Source organism: Hypanus sabinus, chromosome 2, assembly GCF_030144855.1.
Source record: "Hypanus sabinus isolate sHypSab1 chromosome 2, sHypSab1.hap1, whole genome shotgun sequence".
NCBI classification, from domain to species: Eukaryota; Metazoa; Chordata; class Chondrichthyes; order Myliobatiformes; family Dasyatidae; genus Hypanus; species Hypanus sabinus.
Window position 1 is genome coordinate 122,678,247 of NC_082707.1, and position 24,764 is coordinate 122,703,010.

The window sequence follows — 24,764 nt, forward strand, 5'->3', positions numbered from 1 at the left end:
AAGGGAAGTCAGTGTTGTGACTGCTTCTTTTCACATTATATGAATGATGAAATATCCGGCATTGTGGCCAAGTTTACAGTCGAGACAATGGTAGGTGGTGGGGCAGGTAGTGCTGAGGAAGCAGGGAGTCTGCAGAAGGACTTGGACAGATCGGGAGAATGGGCAAAGAAGTGGCAGCATAGGGAAGTGTACCGTCATGCACTTTTAAAGAAGAAATAAAGTTGTAGACAATCTTCTAACTGGGGAGAAAATTCAAAAATTAAAGATGCAAAGTGACTTGAGTGTCATTATGCAAGATTCCCTAAAGATTAACTTGCAGGTTGAGCTGTTGGTAAGGAATGTCAGTAAGCAAATGTCATGTTAGCATTCATTTCAAGAGGACAAGAGTATAAGACAATAAGACCATAAAATATAGGAGCAGAATTAGACCATTTTCCCCATTGAGTCTGCTCTGTCATTTCATCATGGCTGATTCATTCCCCTCTCAGCACCAATCCCTTGACCTCACCAGCTTTTTCTCCTCCACCGTCAGATTTCTGAATGTACACTACCTCACTATACATTTCTCTTTTTGCACTACTTATTTAATATTTAATATTCCTTATTGTAGCATATAGTTTTTTATTATCATGTTTTTCAATGTACTGCTTTTGCAAAACAGCCAATTCCATGACATATGCCAGTGATGTTAAACCTGAATCTGATTCTGATAATGCTGCTTGGAAGTTCCTGATGATTTCTTGGCGGCTTCTCCAGCTGTCCATTGGGTGGCACTGTGGAGCAGTTTTTTTATATATAAATCAGATCTTATAACTTCCCATCACCCACAGCTTCCGAAACACAAGAGATTCTGCCGATATTGGAGATCTTGAGCAACATGCCCCACATGTTGGAGGGACTCAACATGTCAGGCAACGTCTGTGGAAGGGAGTAAACAGTCAGCTGTTTACCTTTCTGATAAAGGGTCTTGACCCGAAGCATTAACTGTTCATTTCCCTCCATAGAGGCTGCCTGACTTGCAGAGTTCCTCCAGCAATTTTTGTGTATCTCTATTCCAGCATCTCCAATCTTTCTGTGTCATTCAAATTTGTCTTTTTGTTTATTTGTCATTGTATAATTGACATTCTCTGAAACAAGCCAATAAATTTAAATAATCCATCCAATTTACTTTTGTAGAACCAGAAAATGTCAAAGTAAAAGCTAAGTTTAAATGTGGTTAATAACTAAATCTTTCAGACTCTCAATCATCTGCATACCCTTTTCCAATTTTTCCAAAATTCAGTCCATTAATTTTATTTAAAAAGTGAGTTTATTTGCAAAAATACTCCGGTAACTTTGCTTTTCTTTACTCAAGAACTACACAAATCCTTCCTGTGTGGATTGTGTTCAGATGAAGCATTCGGAATTGGGGTCAAGGTTATAGGAGAAATGGGAAAAAAGGAGAGGAGATAAACTACACCTCAGCCCTGGTCTGATCGAATGGCTGACGGAATGAGTAACTGCTCCTTTCTGGAATTCCTTTCAGATTCGGCTGACTCCGTGCCTCACAGCTCCTGTGATCTTGGTTCAACTCTGACCTCAGTTGCTGCTTGTGGGGAGTTTACTTGCTCTCTCTGTGACCATGTGTGTTTCCTCCAGGTGCTCTGATTTCCTCTCACATCCCAAAGGCCGGTACATCAGCTGGCTGCAGTGTAGGTGGGTGGTAGGAAAATTAAGGTGGAATGGATGGAAACGAGAGAGAGAAAATCGGTTGCAGGGCAATAAGTGAGGGGATGCTCTGAGAGCCAGATTTGACTGGAGTGGCTGAATAGCCTCCTTCTCTGACTTAATAAAGTAAAAGCATTAAAGCTTTGTTACAGCACAAAATATGAAGCTTTAATGTTTTTCAGGTAACTTATTTGATTTCAGAAACTTGACGCCATAATGACTGAATCTGAAATGAAAACGGAAAATGCCATCTGACCTTCTATGCATTTCCATTGTGATCAGCTTTGTTTCTGCACTAGAAGCTCAGGGTCTTGTTTTACAATTAAATATAGCCCACTTCCTTTGGTCAAGAGTCTGTGAGCTGAAGTCCTGCTTCGCAGCATTCAGCATTTATTTTGGACAAACTTTACAGGTGCAGAACCAAAGGAACGGATGTCACATTAGGATGAATGGTTAAACTACTTTTCTACATGTCCTCTAGCACAATTTTATCAGCAAAAGTCTACCAGATGTCCATACTAATTTCAACTTTAAATAAAAATCATACCTCTCATAACCAAATTTCCATTTCTTCCCATTGCCCTGTTATGAAGGATGAAATGGAATTAGAAATAGTTTATTATTGTGACCAGCACTGAATTACAAAGAAGCTTGTCTTATATACTGTTCATACAGATCAAATCATTACACTGTGCATTGAGGTAGAATGAGGTAAAACAATAACAATGCAGAATAAAAGGTAACAGCTACAGAAAAGCACAAGTGCAGGTAAATTTTAAGGTGCAAGTTTATTACAAAATACATTGTGAGGTAAAGAGTCCATTTTATCATACTGGTGAACTACGAAATAGTCTTATAATAGCCTTGACCCTTTCAGGCTTTTGTATTTTCTGCCCAATGGAAGAGAAGAGGAGAGAGATTATCTGGGGTAGGTGGGATTGTAGATTATGCTGGCTATTTTACTGAGGCAGCGAGAAGTATAGATGTGCTTCCTGGCTCTTGTGTTAGACGTCCTGTAATGAAATGCAGCCACCTATTTTGCAACATCAGTCCTCCATGAAACCTGCAAACCCTGTCAGCCTGCCATCCACTCTGTCACTCCTCTTTGTAAATGCTCTAATCAAGCCACCATTGTAACTGAGCTCAAGTCAACCTTTCAGCTGTTCCCTCATCCGCAATCAAACCAGGGAGATGGACAACAACACATGTGCTGCATTTATATAGCATCCCATTTTTATCCCCAGAGCGAAATGCTCTAAGCTGCATCGCGGAAGCTTTACCAGTCAAAATGTGACCCCAGGAAGCATGGAGATATTAGGATTGGTGAATAGAATCAAAGAGTCACAGACAGTCAGACAGCACTGAAACAAGCCCTCTGGTCCAATTTGTCCAAGGTTCAAGGGCAAAGTGCCTAACTAAAGTAGTCCTATCTGGGTATCTTTGGCCTATTCCTGTCAAATTGTACCTGCCTCTACTACTTCTTCTGGCAGCTCATACCCCAAATACACCACCTCCTGGATGAAAAATCTTGATCCTCAGATCTTTCCCCATTCATCAAAAACCTTTGCCTTCTAGCTTTAGACTCACCCACCTGGGAAAAGAAGACAATCTACCTCCTTTCCTTTATAATACCCTTTGTGACATTATAAACTTCCCCAAGATGTATGTCTGGTTACATTAAGGAGCATCTTTCTGGAGAGGAGAACTTTATGGAGGAAAGTTTGAAGGATCATTCACAAACAGCTGAAGATACAGTGACAGCTAATTATGAAGTAACTAAAAGCAGGGAGCTAGTCATGGAGAGCAGAGAGGATTTGATGGGCTCTAAGGTTACAAAATGTCCCTTAGACTGTGAGGAATGAGATAGCAGAGGGTACAACCAGGAAGTGTTGGACACACAAGTTTTGACTTGCTGACTGCTCTCAGCTTTTTCTATTTTTATTTCAGATTTCTAGCATCTGAAGTTTAGCTTTTGATTTTCATTCACTGAGGTCATAAGGAAATTTGAAAATTCGGATGTGAATTTTGAATTCAAGGGGCTGATGGAATAGGTCTTTATGTAACAACTGCTGAGTGATGACTGAGCAGGAATTTGCGTAAAGTAGGACAGACACAGCACTCGCCTGAAGATAAAGAAGTATCTGGTCCTTAGAAAAAAACAAAAGCACTTCACAAGAACTGAAGACTGTGAATTCACTTGGGATGTAGTGCTGTGAGAAAGTTTTCGGCACACATATATATACAAAAAAACATACACATATATAGCTAGGGTGCCTAAGACTTTTTCAGAGTACTGTATTCGTCAACGTAGAGTGGAGAGCGAGTTTGTAAATCTGGTGGGAGCTAAGGATGTTGGGAATGGTGAGGATGGAGTGCCGAGGGAGGTTGTTTATCCCACCTTGTTCAAGAGCCTGGTGATGGAGGGGAAATAACTATTCCTGAACCTAGTGATGCGAGTTTTGAGTCTCCTGTACCTTCTTCCTGATAGCAGCAGCAAGAAGAGAGCATGGCCTGACTTCAGCCTTTTTAACACACACCTACACTGCCACGTAAAATGGTTTTCTTTTTATTTACATTCAGTTGTCATCCCTCAGCCTGTGATGGGTCCTATTCTACCCCCTCTACACTAACAATTGTGTGGCCAGATTCTGCTCTACCTTCTTCTACAAGTTTGCTGATGGTACCACCATAGTGGGGTGCATCTGAAATAATGATGAGTCGGAGTACAGAAGGGGACAAGAGAGCCTAGTGACAAGAACCATTCCCTCATGTCAACAAAGCAAATGAGCTGCTCATTGACTTCAGAAAGAGAGGGGAGCATTAGAGAACAAGCTCTTGTTTATATTAGTGGTGTCGACGTTGAGAGGTTGAGACTTTCAAGTTCCTAGGAGTGAACATCAGCAATAACCTGTGCTGATCAAACAGTATTGATACCAGAGCCAGGAAAGCTCACCAGCAGGAAGCTAAAGAAACTTGTCGTGTCCTTTTTGCCACTCACCAGTCTATATTGATGTTTCATCTCTCCATCTATTTATTTGTTTGTTTGTTTATAGAATGGCTTGGTATGGCAAATGCTGTGCTGTGACCACAAGAACCTGTAGAGAGATGTGGACAGAATTCAACACATCATGGAAACTATCCTCCACTCCATGGACTCAGTCTTCGCTCCCTACTGCCTTGGTAAAGCAGCCAACATAATCAAAGACTCCTTTCATCCCACTCCCCCTCTCCCATCAGGCAGAAGATACAAAAGCCTGAAAGCTTATACCACAAGGTTCAAGGAGAGCTTCTGTCTTCCTGTTAAAAGATTGTTGATGATGTCCTTTGACAACAAGATTGACTCTTCACCTCACAATCTACCTTGATTTGGTCAAGCGCCTTACTGTCTACCTGCACTGTTCACTGTAACTTTAACTCTTTACTTTGGACTCTGTTGTATTACGTTGTTCTACCTCAATGCACTGTTGTAATAAATTTATTTCTATAAACAGCATGCAAGAGAAGATTTTCACTGTACCTCAGTACATGTGACCAATAAACTAATTTACCAATTTGCTAACTGTTTGGCATTTCTTACTTTTGGTTACTGTACAATGCCAACTGGAATAAACAGTTAAAATAAGCTGTTTGGTGGACTTACTGCCGATTATTTCAACACTTGGGCTTTTGTGAAGGACAACGTCCTCAGTCATTGCTACAGAACTCTCCCTGCTCCATCACTTTGAACAGTTCACCTGACTTTGAATCACAGTAAGCAATCTTCCCTCTGCCTCAGGTTGTGCAAAGTTCAAGGTAAATGTATTATCAAAGTACACTGAATACAACCCTGAGATTTATTTTCTTGAGGGCATACTCAATATGTCCATGGAATAATAGCCATAACAGAATCAATGAAAGACCACACCAACTTGGTTGTTCAACCGATGTGCAAAAGACAAAAAACTGTGCAAATACAAAAAGCAAGAAATAATAATAATAACACATAAATATTGAGAAATGAGCTCACGAGTCTTTGAGGGTGAGTCCATTGGTGTGTTCCAATGATGGAGCAAGTGAAATAATCACCTTTGGTTCAAGAACCTGATGGTTGAGGTGTAGTAATTTCCTGATGGCAGCAGCGTAAGGAGAGCAAGACTCTGGCAGTGAGGGTCCATAATGGTGGATGCTGCTTTCCTGCAACAGCATTTCATGTAGATGTGTAGATGTGCTCAATGGTGGGGGGGGGGGGGGGGGGCGCGGTTTAGCTGTGATGGACTGGGCTGTATCCATTACTTTTCATAGAATTTTCCAATCGAGGGCATTGGTGTTTCAATACCAGGCAATGATGCAGCCAGTTAATGCACTCTCCACTACACATCTATAGAAGTTTGCCAAGCTTGTAGATGTCATGCTGAATCTTCGTAAAAATCAAAGTAGACGTGCTGATATTTCTCTTCACAACTGCACTTAAATGCTGGGCCCAGGACAGGTCCTCCGAAATAACACCACCAAAGAACATTCATGGAGATCTCTTCATCTGACCTGCTCCCCAGAACCATATGGCCTCATCTCCAGACATACACAGCCTGCACCTGACTCTTCACCTGTGGTTGTGACAAGAACCAGTTCCTTTTTGCAAGGAAACACAGTAGGAAGGATGCCCATGTACTTTTTGTCCCTGCTTACACATTCAATAACTGGCACATGCTCTGTTTAGGCTTTTTGCTGGACTTCCACAGAATTAACAAGTCAAGGGCTGGGTACCTTGTGGTGAGTGACTCCTTGATACCCCAGAGCTAATCCGTCACCTACAAGGCACAAGTCCGGAGCTTGATGAATACACCTCACCTGCCAAAAAGAGTACAAATTTCAAGAAGCTCAGAACTATCCAGGTCAAAGTAGTCTGCTTGCTTGGCACCTACCAGGCATTTCCCCCATCACTGCCCTACAGCGTGTACCACCTGAAAGGGTACCACAGCTGCCTGTCCTGCTGGGTTCCTCCAGCACTTTGTGTGTGTTCCTCCAAAAATAAGTGAGTAAATTATAAAAGCATCCTCAGTACTGCAGAAGGCAGAGCATTTTGTTGGCTCATGGCTTTGAGGGTGACTCAGTCTGATGTGGCTCTGAATCTTTCCTACTGGTTAATGGAGTCAGATTGCAGCCTCTATCAACAGCTGGCGGTGAAGATGGACCTCTTTAGTACAGGCTTTTGTTGTGAACATCTATCGCAACTTGATTCCTCCAGGTGATCCTGAACTATCCAGTCATCATCAGCAGTCTCTTGGGGAGGCCAGTGCACTCCCTTCTCGTGTCTTTGGGGCACGTACAACACACTTTAAAAATAAAGACAGATGATGAATCTGGAAGGCGTCAAACCACCTCAAGTTCACCTCTGTGGCTCTGCTGTCGTCTGCTCAATGAAATCCATTCGGCTGTCCTTGACAGAAGCAATCCTTTACCCCCCTCAGCTTTGTTCTGATGCAGATTGCCCTGTTCATGCCAGCACTCTGAAAGAAGCCCTCCTGTTACTCTCACTCTCCTGCCCCGTCCCATCACCTCTGTACGTCATTCAGATCCAGCCTATTATTAACCTGCTCCCGCCACAGCCTTTGGAATAGAGTTCTTACATTTCAAACATCAGGTCACCCAGGCTGGAAGCAGGCCTTGTGCTTCTGCACCAACCATTGCAGCATCCATGTACACTCCTCCCATTTTACTCTCTCACCCCTTATCAACACTCCCCCTGATTTCCCCTGCACTGGGGCAATTCACTGACACCTAACCAAGGAGCCGCAGAGCTCAGCAATGAATGCAGGTTGTGAAGCAGTGTTGCTAACCACATGTCACAAATCACTGGCTTTATACCCATGTCATCTCGTACTCAACCCTCCTTCCTTGCTTCCATTCATCGTGGATCGATTTCAGTATCACTCTCACATGGAGAACTGCCCCAGTGTATCTGGATCCCTTTGAAGCAGGAAGACTCACTGTACACTGTCAATGAAAATGGAGAAAACAACACGTTTGCTGGAAATCTGAAAGAAAAAGAGAAACTATTGGAAACACTGAGCAGACCTGGAAAGACAAATAGCTGCTACTTCAGATCAGAGACTAGAGACCTTTGTTAGATCAGAGGACGTTTCTAACCTATATGACTTGATGTTCGAAATTTAAACAGCTACAGGCCTGAGGCATTAACTGCTCCTCCTTCCACAGATTATGTCTACTTACTGATCATTCTCCAGTATTTCCTGTTTACGTCTCAGCAAACAGTCAGTTTGCATTGAACTACCTCAGCAGAGTGCTCGGACTGATTAGTTTGTTAGCTTTGGAAGGTTTCAACCGGATCGGAACTCTGTAGCTTTACAACATCCACTGGCCCTGTCAGAGATCACATCAACTGGTGCACTTACTGTTGGGAGCTGAGTTAGCTGGTTCAGCCAAGGAAGCAGTCGAGGCTGGAGCCTCTTGACCGGGGAGAGGAAGAGTTAAGAGAGGTTGTTATTATAAGATGACCCTTGCTATGGCCGGCTTGGAACTAGAGCCAAGAAACCAGTACCATAAGTTCTGTGTGGAGCTCAAAATGGGAAAATAGTGCATCTCATAAGATATTTATTTATTAATTAAGATACAGCATGGAAAAGGCCCTTCCGGACCTTCGAGCCACACTGCCCAACAACCCCCTGAATTTAACCCTAGCCTAATCATAGAACAATGTACAATGCCTAATTAACCTACCAACCAGTACTTCTTCGGACTGTGGGAGGAACCCATGCGGTCACGGGGAGAATGTACACACTGCTTACAGACAACAGCAGGAATTGAGGCTGAGTTGCTGATACTGTAAAGCATTGTGCTACCATTATGCTATCGCGCTGGCCCAGCGGCTCTTCAATCTTATGTAATAATGCACAGAACAGTACAGAACAGGAAAGGCCCTTCAGCCCACGATGCCCGTGCTGAGCATGATGCCAAATTAACCTGATCCCTTCTGCTCATAATCCCTCCATTCTCTGCATATACATGTGTGAATCTAAAATCTACTTGAATACCCTTAATGTATGTGCTTCCACCAAAACACCAGGCAGGGTGTGTGTAAAAAAAATGCCCAGCACGCCCCTTTTAAACTTTCCCTCTCTCACCTTAAAGCTAAGCCCTCTAGTATTCAACATGTCTACCCTTGGGAAAACATGTTGGATGTCTACCTATCTATGCCTCTTATGAGTTTATTCAGATTCAGATTCAGTTTACTGTCATTTATAAACCACAAATACAATGCAGTTAAAAAATGAGACAACGTTTATAAACTTCTATCAGGTTTCCCATCAATCTCTAACACTTCAGACAACAGAACCCAAGTGCTCCAACCTCTCCTTACAGCTAATGCCCCAGAATTCCGGTGAAAACCCTTCTGCAGCCTCTGAAAAGCCTCCACATTCTTCCCGTAATTGTGCATAATACTCCAAGTGCAGCCAAGCCAAGTTTTCTACAAGTGCATCATGAATTCTTGACTGTCACACTCTAGCATTGAAGTAAGCATGCCAATGTACCTTGTTTGTCACACTGTTTACTTGTCTTGCCACTTTCCAGGAGTTATGGAGCCAAGATTCCTCTGCACATCAATACTGTTAAAGTCCCCCCACCCCCATGCTTTTTCCCTTACATGTGACATACCCAAGTGCAACACCTCACATTGCCCATTGCTTATGGGTTCAGATCTCTAACAAGGACTTAGTCATTTATCTGACTCAAGAGATTATGTTACCATGTTTATAAACAGCTCATATCGATGGAGATGGGACAGTTTACCAGAAGTGGCTCCCATGATGAAGTTAATTTTGAAGACAACAAATCAAATTTAACTTGATTTCCAGTGCAAGAAAGGAGAGTATTGTCATTGGGTTTGAGGATTCAACAACATTGGACTGATCTGCATTAGGACTGCAGTTAATATCTCTGCAAAACATAAGACAGCTCATCGTAGAGTGCCTCTTTAGATATTTGCATCTGTTTCAATCAACTTTCCTTGTCATCTAGCTAGCTGCCAATCTGGAATGAGGCAACAGTTTGGCAGGCATACTGCTGCAGATTAATTCAATCAGATTCCACTTCGAACCAAATCAAATGAGTTTTTCTTTTGAGATGAAAGAATTATTAGTTAATTGTGCTTGGAAATGAAATTCGACAACATTTTTCTATCCCAATCCCACAAACAGTGGGAACCAGCATCTCTTACTGATCCAAGGGTTTGGCAGAAATTTTTTGTGTATTTCTGTTCTTCTTCCCTTTATATACTTCCTTAAAACAATTTGATGCCCTCGAGGTTTAAGATGTCCCATGGCCCACAACAGACAGATGTCAAAGTAAGGAAGCAGATAATAGGAAGAGAGAGTTAAACCTTGAAGTGAATGAGATCCTGAAAGGAGAGCAGAAAGAAGGGGAGATGAGAGCAGTTTTGGGAGAGGAGTCCAGGGTTTGGGGCTGGGGCAGCTAAAGTAACAGCTGGACATGGTGAGGGAGAGGATGCATGAGCAAACTGAATTAGTAAATCTGACTGCACCGACCTATGATATTTTATTTCTCGGAGATATACTGTGGTATAGGCCCTTCCAGCCCTTCGAACCATGCCACCCAACCACACCCAATTTAACCCTAGCCTAATCATGGGACACTTTACTATGACCAATTAACCTACCAACTGGTAGGTCTTTGGACTAGGGGAAACTGAAGTACCCGGAAGAAACCCATGTGGTTATGGCTGGAAAGAAGAGCGTAAAGAAGGGAGAGACTATTAATGCATTAAATGTGAGGACAAGTGATTTACATTGAAGGCTAGAAGCAAATAGACAGGCTTTATGAACGAGATATATTAAAGCTTACAAGCTCATGATAAAATAGGGCTATGAGATTATTGACAGTCTAGACCAATGTGAGGGGGCTGATAAGAAAGATGGATTATTAACTAATTAACTGATGTGAATTAACACTACTGATTAAACCATGATGAATGGAATGCATTAATAAAGTAACAGTTGATGATACAAATTAGTTGACTGGCAGAGATTGCCTGATTGTTAAGTACACTTGCCACGTCCATTTTTTTGCCCTACTTTTTCGTCAGTGATTTCTGCCTCTTCTCTTCATGTTGGACTTCTGCTTTTAAAAAGCCTCTGCTACACACTGTGGGTAAGTCAGTAAGTATTGATTGTCTAGATACAGCAACTAGACAGCTTATAATCACGTCCAATGCATTCTCACACTTATACTCAGATTAGTAGTGATTGGACGGGGTTTGAGTGTGGCGAACCAAACTGTGTTATGGTTTGTAGCTGGGAGGCAGCGACTGATGAACTGGGAGGCAGCTACACAGGGACAAAATGCTAACAGAGTTTCAGAGATCATTATTTGGACAGGAGATATTGCAATAGGTCATATTATACACAGAGTGGCTGGACAATGGGATAGAGGCTGCTGTGCTTGAATAATCTGTTGTCCACAATACACAACACACCAAGATGCTTGTGATGTGACCTGTTGTGTTAAAGTTCACTTTGTTTTGTTTATCCATTATTTCCCAGCCACATAAAGCTCATGAAGCACTTACAGAGTTGGAGACAGATGCTGAAAATCAGACTTTCATCTGGGATCTGGTTATCTGTCTATTCAGTTCCGACAAAAGTTCATCGATCTGAAATATTCACTCTGTTTCTCTTTCCACAGATGCTGGCTGACCTACTAAATGCTTACTGCATCTTCTATTTCAGATTTTCACCAGTCTTGATTTTAACCCAGGATTGCTCTGTTACAAGGACAGGGTTTAATGAAATTTATTTTGCATCATTGCCGTAACTTACACATCTATTTTACATGTCATAGACTAGTGTCGACTTTGGCTGAAGACATGGAGCCACATGCCCGATTTGGGAATGTTGTGTCAGCCAATCAGGTTTTTTTTGGTTACGTGTTGTAACATTCTGCCCAGTGGGCTGCTATGGAAGATTCGAGAGAGCTGGGTAGGATCAGATTTCTGAAGGACAGTAGTCTGGTTTGGGGACTTTTGTGAGGAGGTGCGGAGAAGAGTACAAGGGAAGATGCTTGGAGGATCCCAGAGGAAGGAGAAACCCTGTTGCAAGGAGTGCTTTGTGCAGATGAATAGTTCCAAGGAGGATGTGCCAAAACTTCTGAGTTAGCCAGTTTGTTCATGACGTTCTTCTATGGGAGTTTGACTGGCTGGTGATGTGAGTTCAGCGCCATGAGTAAAGTAATACGCCCAACTACTACAGAAACGAGCCCCAATGTTTATGTGCACTGGTTTGATTGTGATGGGCCCTTTTACTTTATCTTTTTTTTTGTTAGATGTTTGTTAAAGTTGAAATATTGGTAAATATACTTCCACTTTAATTGTATGCCACTGTACAATGTGTTATTTCCTGGTGAACAATAGCTTTGCACGGGGCAGCATTTACACAACATTCAACATAACTTTAGTTCCTTCATCGAAACATTCAACTTTCCTCGTTTGGTTGAACCTGAATCATGCTGATTCTAGACATGTGTTGCCTATTGAAAATGGCCTTCTCACTGGTGAGTCACGTGGTTGTTAGCAATGTTAGCCAATTTTGTTACGAGTGACAGTGAGAGGGTTACACACAGTTTACAATACACAATAGAATAATATGAGCTGACAGACACTTGAAAGTGATGAGGTAATTGGTTATGTCCCTCGCTGAGCTCTGTGTCTCTATTATGCAATTAAATACTAATAGACTTGGGGCTGGTTTGAAGATCTGCGGATTGTCAGGTTAGTGCAACATCAGGATCTTCCTACCTTCTTTACTATATAGTGTCTATTATTCCAACTGGGATGATTTGAACTGTTATATTGGGAATGCAAGAGCAATGAATTTGATCTGAGTGTTGGGAATTTATTTGCTTAGACTCATAATGTCATTATGTCATTGTTACCCAGGTAACAATGTGACACTGAACTACCATTCACCAATCACCCATTCTAAATTTGTTAATTGTAGAGTTTTATAACCAATTTAAAGAGAAACAAGCTGGGTCTATAATATATGTGGATACCTATTGTTCATATAACTTTGTAAGTGAGAATTCATCTTTCCAACTCTTCCATGCATCGTTCTATTTGTATGCTCATTGGAAGTAATGCAGACAGAAAGCTGTCTTTTAATGTTCCAAAGTTCAAAGTAAATTTATTACCTAAGTACGTATATGTCACCACATACAACCCTGAGATTCTTTCTTTTGAGGGCCTACTCAGTAAATCCAATAACCATAATAGAGGTTTTATAACCCCTTTTTCCCTTATTCGGGAGAGAGAGAGCCTGTGGTATGTTGAATTACCAGGTGAATGAGTAGTCCTTGGGATACTGTAAGTCTGCGTCGTTATTGATGCTTTGCTGCATGCTTGAGTGCTCAGTGGAGGGTGTTGATGCTTTTTTGATGGTCGGGGAGGGGGTTTGGTGCTTTACTGCTGCTTGTGCGTGGGTGGGGCTTTGGGGTTCTAATATTTAATTGTCATTCATTCTTTGGGGCACTCCTCTGTTTTTGTGGATGTTTGCGAAGAAAAAAAATTTCAGGATGTATATTGTATACATTTCTCTAACATTACATGTACCTATTGAAACAATGACGATCACACCTACAGGATGCACTACCAGTGTGCAAAAGACAACAAACTGTGCAAATGCAAAGAAAGACAAAAAGAAATAATAATTATAACTAAATAAGCAATAAATATTGAGAACATGAGATGAAGAATCATTGAAAGTGAGTTCATAGCTTGTGGGGACATTTCAGTGATGGGGCAGTGAATTTAAGTGAAGTTATCCCCACTGGTTCAAGAGCCTGATGGTTGAGGGGTAATAACAGTTCCTGAATCTGGTGGTGTAGGTCCTGACACTCCTGTACGTTCTTCCTGTTGGCAGCAGCTTGGGTGGTGGGGATCTGTGGAACAGTATGTTCCAAGCCTACACTGGGATCACTCCCCAACTTTTCCAATGCTGCATTAACAGCTGCATTGGTGCTGCTTCCTGCACCCATACTCAGCTCATCGACTTCATCAACCTAGCCTCCAACCTCCCCTCTGCACTCAAATTTACCTAGTCCATTTCAAACACCCTTCTCCCCTTTCTCGATCTCTCTGTCTCCATCTCTGATATCCACCAATATCTTTTATAAACCCACTGACTCTCACAGCTACCTGGACCACCCTGTTAGTCGTAAAAACGCCATCCCCTTCTCTCAATTCCTCCATCTCCGCAGCATCTTCTTGCAGGATGAGGCTTTTCATTCAGAACTAAGGAGATCTTAGTGACTATGTGATTCCCTTGTCTATTTGTCTCTCCCCACTGATCTCCCTCCTGGCACTTATCCTTGCAAGCGGAACAAGTGCTACACCTGCTCCGACACCTCCTCCTTCACTATCATTCAGGGCCCCAAACAGTCTTTCCAAGTGAGGTGACACTTCACCTGAGAGTCTGTTGGGCTCATCTACTGTACCTGGTGCTCCTGGTGTGGCCTCCTGTGTATCAGTGACACCCGACACAGATTGGGAGACCATTTCACCGAGCACCTATGCTCTGTCCATCTAAGAAAGCGGGATCTCCTAATGGCCACCCATTTTAATTCCACTTCCCATTCCCATTCCAACATGTCAGTCCATGACCTCCTCTGCTGTTGTGATGAGGCCACACTCAGGTTTCTGAACTTCTGGTAATGCCCCCACCCCTCCTCTCCTTCATTATTCTCCATTTCCTTTTCCCTCTCTCACCTCATCTCCTTGCCTGCCCTTCACCTCCCTCTGGTGTTCCTGTCCCTTTTCTTTCTTCCATGGACTTCTGCCCCCTCCTATCCGATTCCCCTTTCTCAGCCCTGTATCTCTTTCACCAATAAACTTCCCAGCTCTTTACTTCACCCCTCCCACCTATCCCAGTTTCACCTATCACCTTGTGTTTCTTCCTCCCCAACTCCACTTTCTTACTCTGACTCCTCTTCTTCTTTCCAGTCCTGGTGAAGGGTCTTGGCCTAAAATGTTGAGTGTACTGTACTCTTTTCCATAGATGCTGCCTGGCCTGCTGAGTTCCTCCAGAATTTTGTGTGTGTTGCTTGGATTTCCAGCGTCTGCAGATTTTCTCTTGTTTGTGATTTAACATAACAGATTATGCATCAGTTATATAGAGCATCCATGGGAAAATTTTTCACAACTCCTTCACTGTTTTGCTGGAAAACCAGACCAATATACTATAAGACATTAAGACATAGGAGCAGAATTAGAACATTTGGCCCCCATTGAGTCTGCTCCACCATTCCATTATGGCTGATTTATTATCCCTTTCAACCCTATTCTCTTGCTTTCTCCCTGTAGCTTTTGATGCCCTGATTAATCAAAAACCTTCAAACTCCTCTTTAAATATATCCATGACTTGGCTTCCTTATCCACTTGTGGCAGAGTTCCATAGATTCAATATTCAATAGGTTTCAATGAGATTTGCCCCTCATTCTTCTATATTCCAGTGAATGCAGGCCTAGAGCCATCAAACATCCCTCGCACATTCTTGTGAATCTCTCTGGACCCTCACCAATACCAGCACATTGCTTAGGTAAGTGGCCCAAAACTTCCCACAATACTCCAAGCGATGTCTAACCAATGTCTTATAAAGCCTCAGCATTGCATCCTTGCTCTTGTATTCTAGTCCTCTCAAAATGAATGCTAACGTTGCATTTGCCGCCTTCATCACTGCCTCAACCTGCAAGTTAACCTTTAGGGAATTCTGCACGAGGAGACCCTTTGCACCTCTGATTTTTGAATTTCCTCCCCGTTTAGAAAATATTCTGTGCCTTTATTCCTTCTACCAAAGTGCATGACCATACACTTCCCTACACTATTTATTTGACCATTCTCCTAATCCCTGCTTTCACAACACTACCTGCACCTCCACCTATGTTTGTATTGTTCACAAACTTGGCCACAAACACACACATTCTAATATCCAAATCATTCACATATAACGCAGAAAGAAGAGGTCCCAACACTGACCCTTGCAGAACACCAAAATTCACTGGCAGCCAACCAGAAAACACCCCCTTTATTCCCACTCTTTACCTCCTGCCAGTCAGTCAATCTTCTATCCATACCAGTATCTTTCCTGTAATACCATAGGCTCTTAAGCAACCTTGTATGAGGCATCTTGCCAAAGGCCTTCTGAAAATCCACGTAAACCACATTCACTTACTCTCCTTTGTCTATCCTGCCAGTTATTTTCTTAAAAAATTGCAACAGATTTGTCAGGCAAGGTTTCCCCAGGCTGACTTTGGCCTATTTTATCATGTGCCTCCAAATATCCTGAATTCTCATCCTCAGTAATGGACTCCAACATCTTCCCAACCAGAGAAGTCAAGCTAACTGGCCTATAAATTCTGCTTCCCTCCCTGCTTAAATAATGGAGTGAAATTTGCAATTTTCCAGTTCTTCAGTACCATTCCAGAATCTAGTGATTCTTGAGAGATCATTACTAATATCTCCGCAATCCCTTCAGCTACCTCGTTCAGAGCCCTGGGGTGTAGGCAATCTGGTCCAGATTACTTACCTAACTTCAGACTTTCCCAAGCACCTACATGCTAGTAACAACACTCAATTCTGCCCTCTGCCACTCTCACACTTCTGGCATACTGCTACTGTCTTCTACAGTGAAGACCGATGCAAGACACTTAATAAGTTCCTCTGCCATTTCTTTGATGGAAAGGATAGACTATGGACTGGATGGAACTTGGTCTTTGCTTGGTTATCAATTCCTATCCATTTTAAGTAATGAGAAGACTTAACTGCATTGAACTTCGAGCAAAGTACTTGAAATGCCCACTTCAATTTTAGCTGTGTTCAGCAGATTTTAAGACAAACCATATCTCAATATATGAAACAACACCTTCTTAATAAAGTTAAACAGTTATTGATTTTTATTATTAAATCAATTGAACTGAAATATTAAAGTAGACACCTTGCCAAGTTCATTTAACATATCCATCTTATGAAAGAGTGACATTTTGTTTAACAATGACTTAGGGGAAGGTGAACAATGTTTAGAAATACTGTAGCAGGGCTTTCCTGCTATAATTTTTGCAGAAATTTGGAGAAAAAGTCAAGGAACTGGTTTATGTGATGGTGAGAAACTGCATCAGTCCACCCTTTGATTCTCAGACATGCAATCAACCAATTAAGTCTTGTCTTGATCTCAACATTGCAACAATTGGCAATGTGAAATAATGATGGCTATTGACTGCATTACCTCTGTTCAATTATCTCTTCATCCCATTATTCCTAATATCTTGTCTCTGTTAGTGCAAGGAAATCTTACGTCTCCATTATTTATTTTAATTGGAGATACAGAACAGGACCTACTGGCCCAACGAGCTGCAACCCACTTATATAACACTAGCCTAATCACAGGACAATCTACAATGGCCAATTAACCACCTAACCTAGGAGCTCCCAACCATTTTATGGACCCCTGCCATTAACCAAGGAGCTTGTGGACCCCAGGGTATGAATACCTACTCTAACTGTTATGTCATTGGACTGTGGGAGGAAACCTGAGCACCCAGAGGAAACACACACAGTCACAGGGAGAATGTACAAACTTCTTGCAGGTGCCACCGGAAATGGACTCTCTAATCATGCCGAGCTGTAACAGCATCGCGCCAAACACTATGCGACCATGGCATCTCGGGACTGAATTTGCTTTGTTGAAGCCAAGTATTGTACCAACATGCTTACCAGCGGGCTTTGTTTTTTTGGTATTATTTCAAAATTCCTGATACTTTAGGGTGACGGGTAGGGTGTGGAATATTTTAATAATCTGCATATCTCAATATCACGCATGCTAATTAAAAGGACATTGTAAATATAACACTTGATGGATTCTGACACCAGTTGTACATACAAGAAAATAAAGTGTAGGATGCACCTAAATTAGAGTCATAGAGTCATAGAAACGTACAGCCCAGAAACAGGCCCTTTGGCCCATCTGGTCCATGCTGAGCCATTTAAACTGCCTACACCCATCGACCATAGACCTTCCATACCCCTCTAGACCTCTACCATCCACGTACCTGCCCAAAGTTCTCTTAAACATTGAAAGCGAGCTTGCATGCATCACTTGCACTGACAGCTCATTCCACACTCACACGACCCTCTGAGTGAGATATTTTCCCTCATGTTCCCCTTAAACTTTTTACCTTTCACCCTTAATCCACAACCTCCAGTTGTAGTCCCACCCAACCTCAGTGAAAAAATCCTGCTTGCATTTACCCAATCTATAATCTATATCTATATAATTTTGTATACTTCTATCAAATTTCCTCTCAGTCTTCTAAGTTCAAAGGAGTAAAGTCCTAACCTGTTCAATCTTTCCATATAACTCAGGTCCTCCATACCCAGCAGCATCCTCGTAAATTTTCTCTGTAGTCTTTTAACCTCACTTAAATGGTTCCTGTAGGTAGGTGACCAAAATTGTATGCAGTACTCTAAATATGTCCTCACTGATATCTTATACAACTTCAACATAACATCCTATCTCCTGTACTCAGTACTTTGATTTACGAAGGCCAATGTGCCAGAAGCTTTACTCCCTATCAGCCTGTGACACCACTTACAATGAATTATGGACCTATTTTCCCAGATCCCTTTGTTCCATTGCACTCCTCAGTGCCCTACCATTAACTATGAAAGACCCACCCTTGTTAATCTACTGAAGTGCAACACCTTGCACTTGTCTGCATTAAATTCCATCCGCCATTTTTCTAGCTGGTCCAGATCCCTCTGCAAGTCATGATTATCTTCCTCGTTGTCCACTATACCCCCAATCTTGATGTCATCTGCAAATCTGTTGATACAGTTAACCAAATTAACATTCAGATCATTAATATTGATGACATACAACAAAGGACCTAGTACCGATCTTTGGGGTACTCCATTAGTCACAGGACCCCAGTCAGAGACACCACTCTCTATAGCACACCGGCTTTGCCTACAAAGCCAATATCTAATCCAATCTGCTACCTCATCTTGAATGACAGGTGACTGAAACTTCTTGACCAACCTCCCATACAGGACCTTACCAAATGCCTTGTCTGTGTCGACATCACCCATTGCTTTGCTTTCATCAACTTTCCTGATAACTCCCTCAAAAAAATCTATAAGTGGCTCAACCATGGACTCGGCAGCACAGCAGATATGGCAATTGTGCTCGTGAATATGCACGTGCATATCATTTATTTTTCAATTTTTAAATTATTTTCATTTTAATTATTAATTATTAATTATTATTTCATTGTATTTAACTCCATTCATTCCATCATAGTATTGCCGAGACTCGGACACAACAACGCTCCGTTGCCTGTTCGCATTCTGCCTTGCCTGAGAAATTGGTCTGTCGAGTCAACTGACTCTGAAGCCTAGCGGTATTCGTTTCATTCTTAGTTGCTCTTTTCAGCCGCAGTGTAGGCTTCATTTTCCATTTGAGAGCTTTAGTTAACAGCCCTGTTTGGCCTAGTGTTTATTGTTTTCTTTTCCCTTTAACACTGTTCCCATTAAACTCTGTGAACTATCGACCTGCTTTCAGTCTCTCACTCTACACTTGAGCCATATCCACATCGGGTGACAGCAAAGCTCGACCAGACAAAGATGGACCCAGCAGAGAGAGGGCAGCTGATCTTGGCCATGAGATTCATTGGTCAGAGTGATTCGTCGAGGCAACAATGTTCCATTGGAATTCCTATGTATAAACTGTTGTTTCTGTCTCCATTGTGACAGAAGGTTCTTGCCAAGTGATGGGCCCAGCGAAGTTTGAACAGTGATATTTTGACATTGGTGGCTTGAGGAGAGGGTGCCTTTATTCTGAGTGCATGTCCGGACTCTACATTCCGAGAGTCCCAAGTCTACATTCCAAGCTTCTCTAGTCTACATTGAGTAATCTAGTATCCATTCCAAGCTTTTCAAGTCACAAGTACCCTGGTTCCCAGCTTTGTGGTCCCGTGACTCAGATCTGTGTAACAAATGAGCGCTTCAAGCAAGCTTATCAATTGATTCAACAAATCATCACACAGGTCAATAGTGTAAATTCTGGAAGAGCCCTACTCCAAAGGCTGATCCCTGGCTGGAGTGTGCAAATACACAAGAAAAGTAACCCTATTAAGGGTACTTTTAACCTCTTGATAAAAGTCATGGTACAGACAGGGAAAACTGAACTTCCATGTAGCAAATTAAACAGATCTACAGAGAACCAACTAGGTTTGTGATGAAAGAAACTTGTTTATGCTGTCTTGATCTATAAAATTGAGAGTTAATCCTAACTGCCTCTGGAAAAATTGTGAAAGATAAAACACTGAAGCAAGATTTGAAAAGGTTCCTTCTCTAGGTTTCAAGTTTCATGTTTTCAAGGTTTCCCAAGGACTTTTCTCTGTTCCCAAGGATTTTATTTTTTCTAATTGTTTCCAAGGCTTATTCAATGTGTTTGCAGTTTTTCAATGTCCTCTCCATCTCAAGGACTCCTCCCACTCAGCCCGGCCCAAAGTTTCTTGATCTCACTCGAGGTTCTCAGATCTCTCAGTCTCTTAATCTCTCAAGTGCCCTAGGTCTCTCAAGTCATCCCTGCATCTTGAGTTTTCAGGTCTTCCTTGACCATCAAGTGCCAGCTATATGGAGGGGGTCCTGTAGTGACTTCTTCAGGCCTGTGCAGGGCATCAGAGCATTGGACTCTGAGATCTTCAGAGCACCTGGATTGGTTAATTGTTACATAACAACAGTTAATATTGGTTTAAGAGTTCCTTGTGTTTTTCTCGAGTGACTTGCTCTTTGTAAAGCGGTTTCCTGGCACTTTCTGTTTAAGTTTGTTAAGTTTATTTCAATAGGCTCCTAGATACTGTGTTAGTTTTATTCTTGAAGCAGATGCCTGATTAGCTCCAACTGGAGGGTCCTCATTTTGATAATGATTCGTCTCACAGTGTCACTTGGTCGAGCTACCTCTGTATAAGCTCTTGTTTCTGTCTCTACATGGAAGTCTTTGGCTTTGATATTGACAGTGCACACCAAGGCACTATCTACCAGCATCACTGATGGACATCTTGAACAAGTCCCTCATTCAGGACTTCCAGAGGACACAGATCTGTGGTGCCTCAGGGGCTGTGCCTAGAGAGAGGGGTCCTGTCACAACCATGGATTCGGCAGCACAGCAGATACGGCAATTGTGCTTGTGAATACGTACGTGTCAGCTAATTATTATTTCATTGTGATAGTTTTTAACTCCATTCATTCCATCGTAGTATTTGTCGAGACTTAGACACAGCAACGCTTTGCTGCCTGTTTGCATTCTGCCTTGCCTGAGAAATTGGACTGTCGAGTCAACTGACTCTGAAGCCTAGCGGTATTCGTTTTATTCTTAGTTGTTCTTTTCAGCCGCAGTGTCAGCTTCGTTTTCCATTTGAGAGCTTTAGTTAATAGCCCTGTTTGGCCTAGCGTTTATTGTTTCCTTTTCCCTTTAACATTAAAGTCTGATCTGTCGACCTGCTTCAGAGTCTCTCACTCTCACTTGGGTCATATTCACAGCGGGTGACAATAAAATTGTTTGGATATGACCTACCATGCACGAAGCCATGCTGACTATCCTTAATCAGTCTGTATCTATCCAGATAGTCATATATCTAGTCCCTTGGAATACTGTCCAATACCTTTCCCATTACTGATGTTAGGCTCACCAGCCTATAATTTCCTGGTTTATATTTAGAACCTTTCTTAAACAGCAGAGCACACTGGCTATTCTCCAGTTCTCCTACTCTCATCTCTTGCCATTGCTGTGTTCTTTGGGCCTTGGGGTTCAGGTACATGGTTCCCTGGAGATGGAGTCACAGGTAGACAGAGCAGTGAAGGAGGGCTTATTGCATACTGACATTCATCAGTCAGGGCTTTGAGATACTGCAGCTGGGCTTGCAGTATTCTGTTCAGATATGTTTGCCCCACTATAGGACTATTTTAATGAACTGGAAACAGTGCACAAAAAACCAGGACTCAAGGTACTGAGTTATACAGAGAGGTTGGGTGGGCTAAGAATTTTTCCCTTACAGCACAGAAGACAAACAGGTAATCTGATAGAGGTGTATAAAATCATGAGGGGCATTGATAGGATCAATGTACGCAGTCTTTTTCCTAGGGATGGAGGACTGAGAACTAGAGGGTATAGCAACACACACAAAATGCTGGAGGAACTCAGCAGGTCAGGCAGCATTTATGGAAAAGAGTACAGTTGACATTTTGGCTAAGACCCTTCAGTAGGACCCTCCAGCATTTAGTGTGTGTTGCTTGGATTTCCAGCATCTGCAGATTTTCACTTGTTTGTAACAAGAGAGCATAGGCTAGATAAGAGAGAAGAAAATAGGAACCTGAGGGGTAACTTTCTTACCAGAGGGTGGCCACACATGGAATGAGCAGCCAGAGGAAGTGATTGAGGCAGATATATTAACAATGTTTGAAAGACACTTAGACAAGCACGTGATCACGTGCCTGGAGTGTCTAAGCACCTACAGAGGTGCTGGAATGTTTTTGAATCTTGCAGAATTTTCCCTATTTCTGCATAATGTCTACCTGAAAATGTGATCAGATCTTCACACAAGTCCTGAAACTAGTTAAAGAGAACCCAATTAAATAAATAACACCAAAAACATTATACTTGTTCATTTATTTATTGAGAAAAATGATCCAATATCACATGAATTTGTGGAGAAAGTATGTGAACTTCTGGGGTAATGCCTTCTGCAAAAGCTTTTTGGAGTCAGGCATTCCAATCAATGAGATGAGATTGCAGGTGTGGGTTGTAGAGGTGACCTGCCCTATAAAAAAGACACATGAAGTCAGTTTACTGATAGAGTCTGCTCTTCTCAAGAAAGATCTGTTTATGTGCATCATGCCTCAATCAAAACAACTGTCGGAGGACCTTAGAAGAAGAATTGTAGAGATGCATGAAGCTGCCAAAGGCTACAAAAGCATTTCTAAAGACCTGAGTGTTCGTCAGCCCACAGTAAGAGAAAATGTCTACAAATGGAGGAAACTATACTGCTGCTACTCTCCCTAGAAGTGGGTGTCCTGCAAAGATCACACCAACAGTACAATGTGCAAAGCTGAAGGAGATGAAAAAGAACTCAAGGAAGTCACTGGAACTTGCTGAAGTCTCTGTTCACATGTCCACTGTAAGAAACACTGAACAAGAATGGTTTTCATGGAAGGACACCATGAAGGAAACTATTGCTCTCCAAAAACACATTGCTGCATGTCTCAAGTTTGCAAAAGACAATGCTTCTGGGACAATGTTCTGTGGACAGATGAGACAAAAGTTGAACTTCTTAGCAGAAGTGCACATTGCTATGTTTGGAGGAAAATGGGCACTTCACAGCAACACCAAAACCTCGTCCCAACTGTAAAGCATGGTGGAAAGAGCATCATGGTTTTGGTAGCTGCCTCAGGGCCTCAATTGTTGAGTGAACAATGAATTCAAAATTGTATCAACACATTTTACAGGATAATATTAGGGTAGTGTGCATCACCTGAAGCTTGATAGAAGTTGGATAATGCAACAAGACAATGATCTGAAAAACATGAGTAAATCAACAACAGTATGGTTTATAAAGAAGAAAAATTGTGTTTTGGAATGGCCAAGTCAAAGTCCTGACCTTATTCCTATAGAAATGTTGTGGAAGGACCTGAAGCAAGTTGTTCATACAAGGAAGCCCACCAACATCCCAGGGTTGCAGCAGTTTTGTAAGGAGAAATGGCCTAAAATTTCTCCAAGCCAACGTGCAGGATTGATCAACAGTTGGGATGTAATGTTAAAATTGTACAAGGCATTGGTGAGGCCAAATTTGGAGTATTGTGTACAGTTCTGGTCACCGAATTACAGGAAAGATGTCTAAAAATAGAGATAGAGACAGAGGAGATTTACTAGAGTGGTACTGGAGTTTCAGCACCTAAGTTACAGAGAATGGTTGAACAAGTTAGGTCTTTATTCCTTGGAGCATAGAAGGTTGAGGGGGGATGTGATAGAGGTACTTAAGATTATGAGGGGGATAGATAGAGTTGATGTGGATAGGCTTTTTCCATTGAGAGTAGGGGAGATTCAAACAAGAGGACATGAGTTGAGAGTTAAGGAGCAAAAGTTTAGGGGTAACACGAGGGGGAACTTCTTTACTCAGAGAGTGGTAGCTGTGTGGAACAAGCTTCCAGTAGAAGTGGTAGAGGCAGGTTCGATATTGTCATTTAAAAAAAATGGAAAAGGTACATGGACAGGAAAGGAATGGAGAGTTATGGGCTGAGTGCAGGTTGGTGGGACTAGGTGAGAGTAAGCGTTTGGCATGGACTTGAAGGGCCAAGGTGGCCTGTTTCCGTGCTGTAATTGTTACGGTTATATGGTTACCAGAAATGCTTGGTTGAAGTTATTGCTGAACAAGGGATCATACCAGTTACTGAAAGCAAAAATTTTAATACTTTTTCCAACAAATACATGTAATATTGGATCATTTTTCTCAGTAAATAAATGAACAAGTATACACGAGGAAATCTGCAGATGCTAGAAATTCAAACAACACACACAAAATGCCGGTGGAACACAGCAGGCCAGGCAGCATCTATAAGGAGAAGCACTGTCGACGTTTCAGGCCAAGACCCTTCGTCCTGCTGTGTTCCACCAGCATTTTGTGTGTGTTAAATGAACAAGTATAATGTTTTTGTGTTATTTATTTAATAGGGTCTTCTTTATCTAGTTTTAGGACATATATAAATATCTGATCACATTTTAGGTCACATTTACGCAGAAATGGATAAAATTCTACAGGGTTCACAAATCCTATGTTTGTTAATTGTTGTCTTCTCTAGAGTTGTTAAGCTTTTGTGCTTCTGTTTAATCTTGACAAGTCTATTTTGACTGGCACAGGTTTTTAGCGTACTGCGCTTATTTAAAGCAGATTTCTGATGAGCGCAGATCGTGGGGTGGGCCCTTGTGATGTCACTCGGAGAA

At 42.0% G+C, this 24,764-nt stretch overlaps 1 protein-coding gene across 5 annotated transcripts in view; it reads right to left on the reverse strand.

Moving 5' to 3' along the window:
* Positions 1 to 24,764, reverse strand: part of tmem121aa (transmembrane protein 121Aa) — a 136,002-nt gene that overhangs the window by 94,905 nt on the left and 16,333 nt on the right. Inside the window, exons 2-3 of one of the 5 annotated variants that reach the window (XM_059953939.1) lie at positions 4,706 to 4,802; positions 2,255 to 2,289 (exon numbers count right to left, since the gene is read on the reverse strand). The exons of 3 other annotated variants lie outside the window; for them this stretch is intronic. The gene's annotated coding sequence lies outside the window, so the exon portion shown is untranslated. The remainder of the gene's footprint in view (positions 1 to 2,254; positions 2,290 to 4,705; positions 4,803 to 24,764) is intronic. One more of the 5 variants, XM_059953931.1, reaches the window with a different exon arrangement.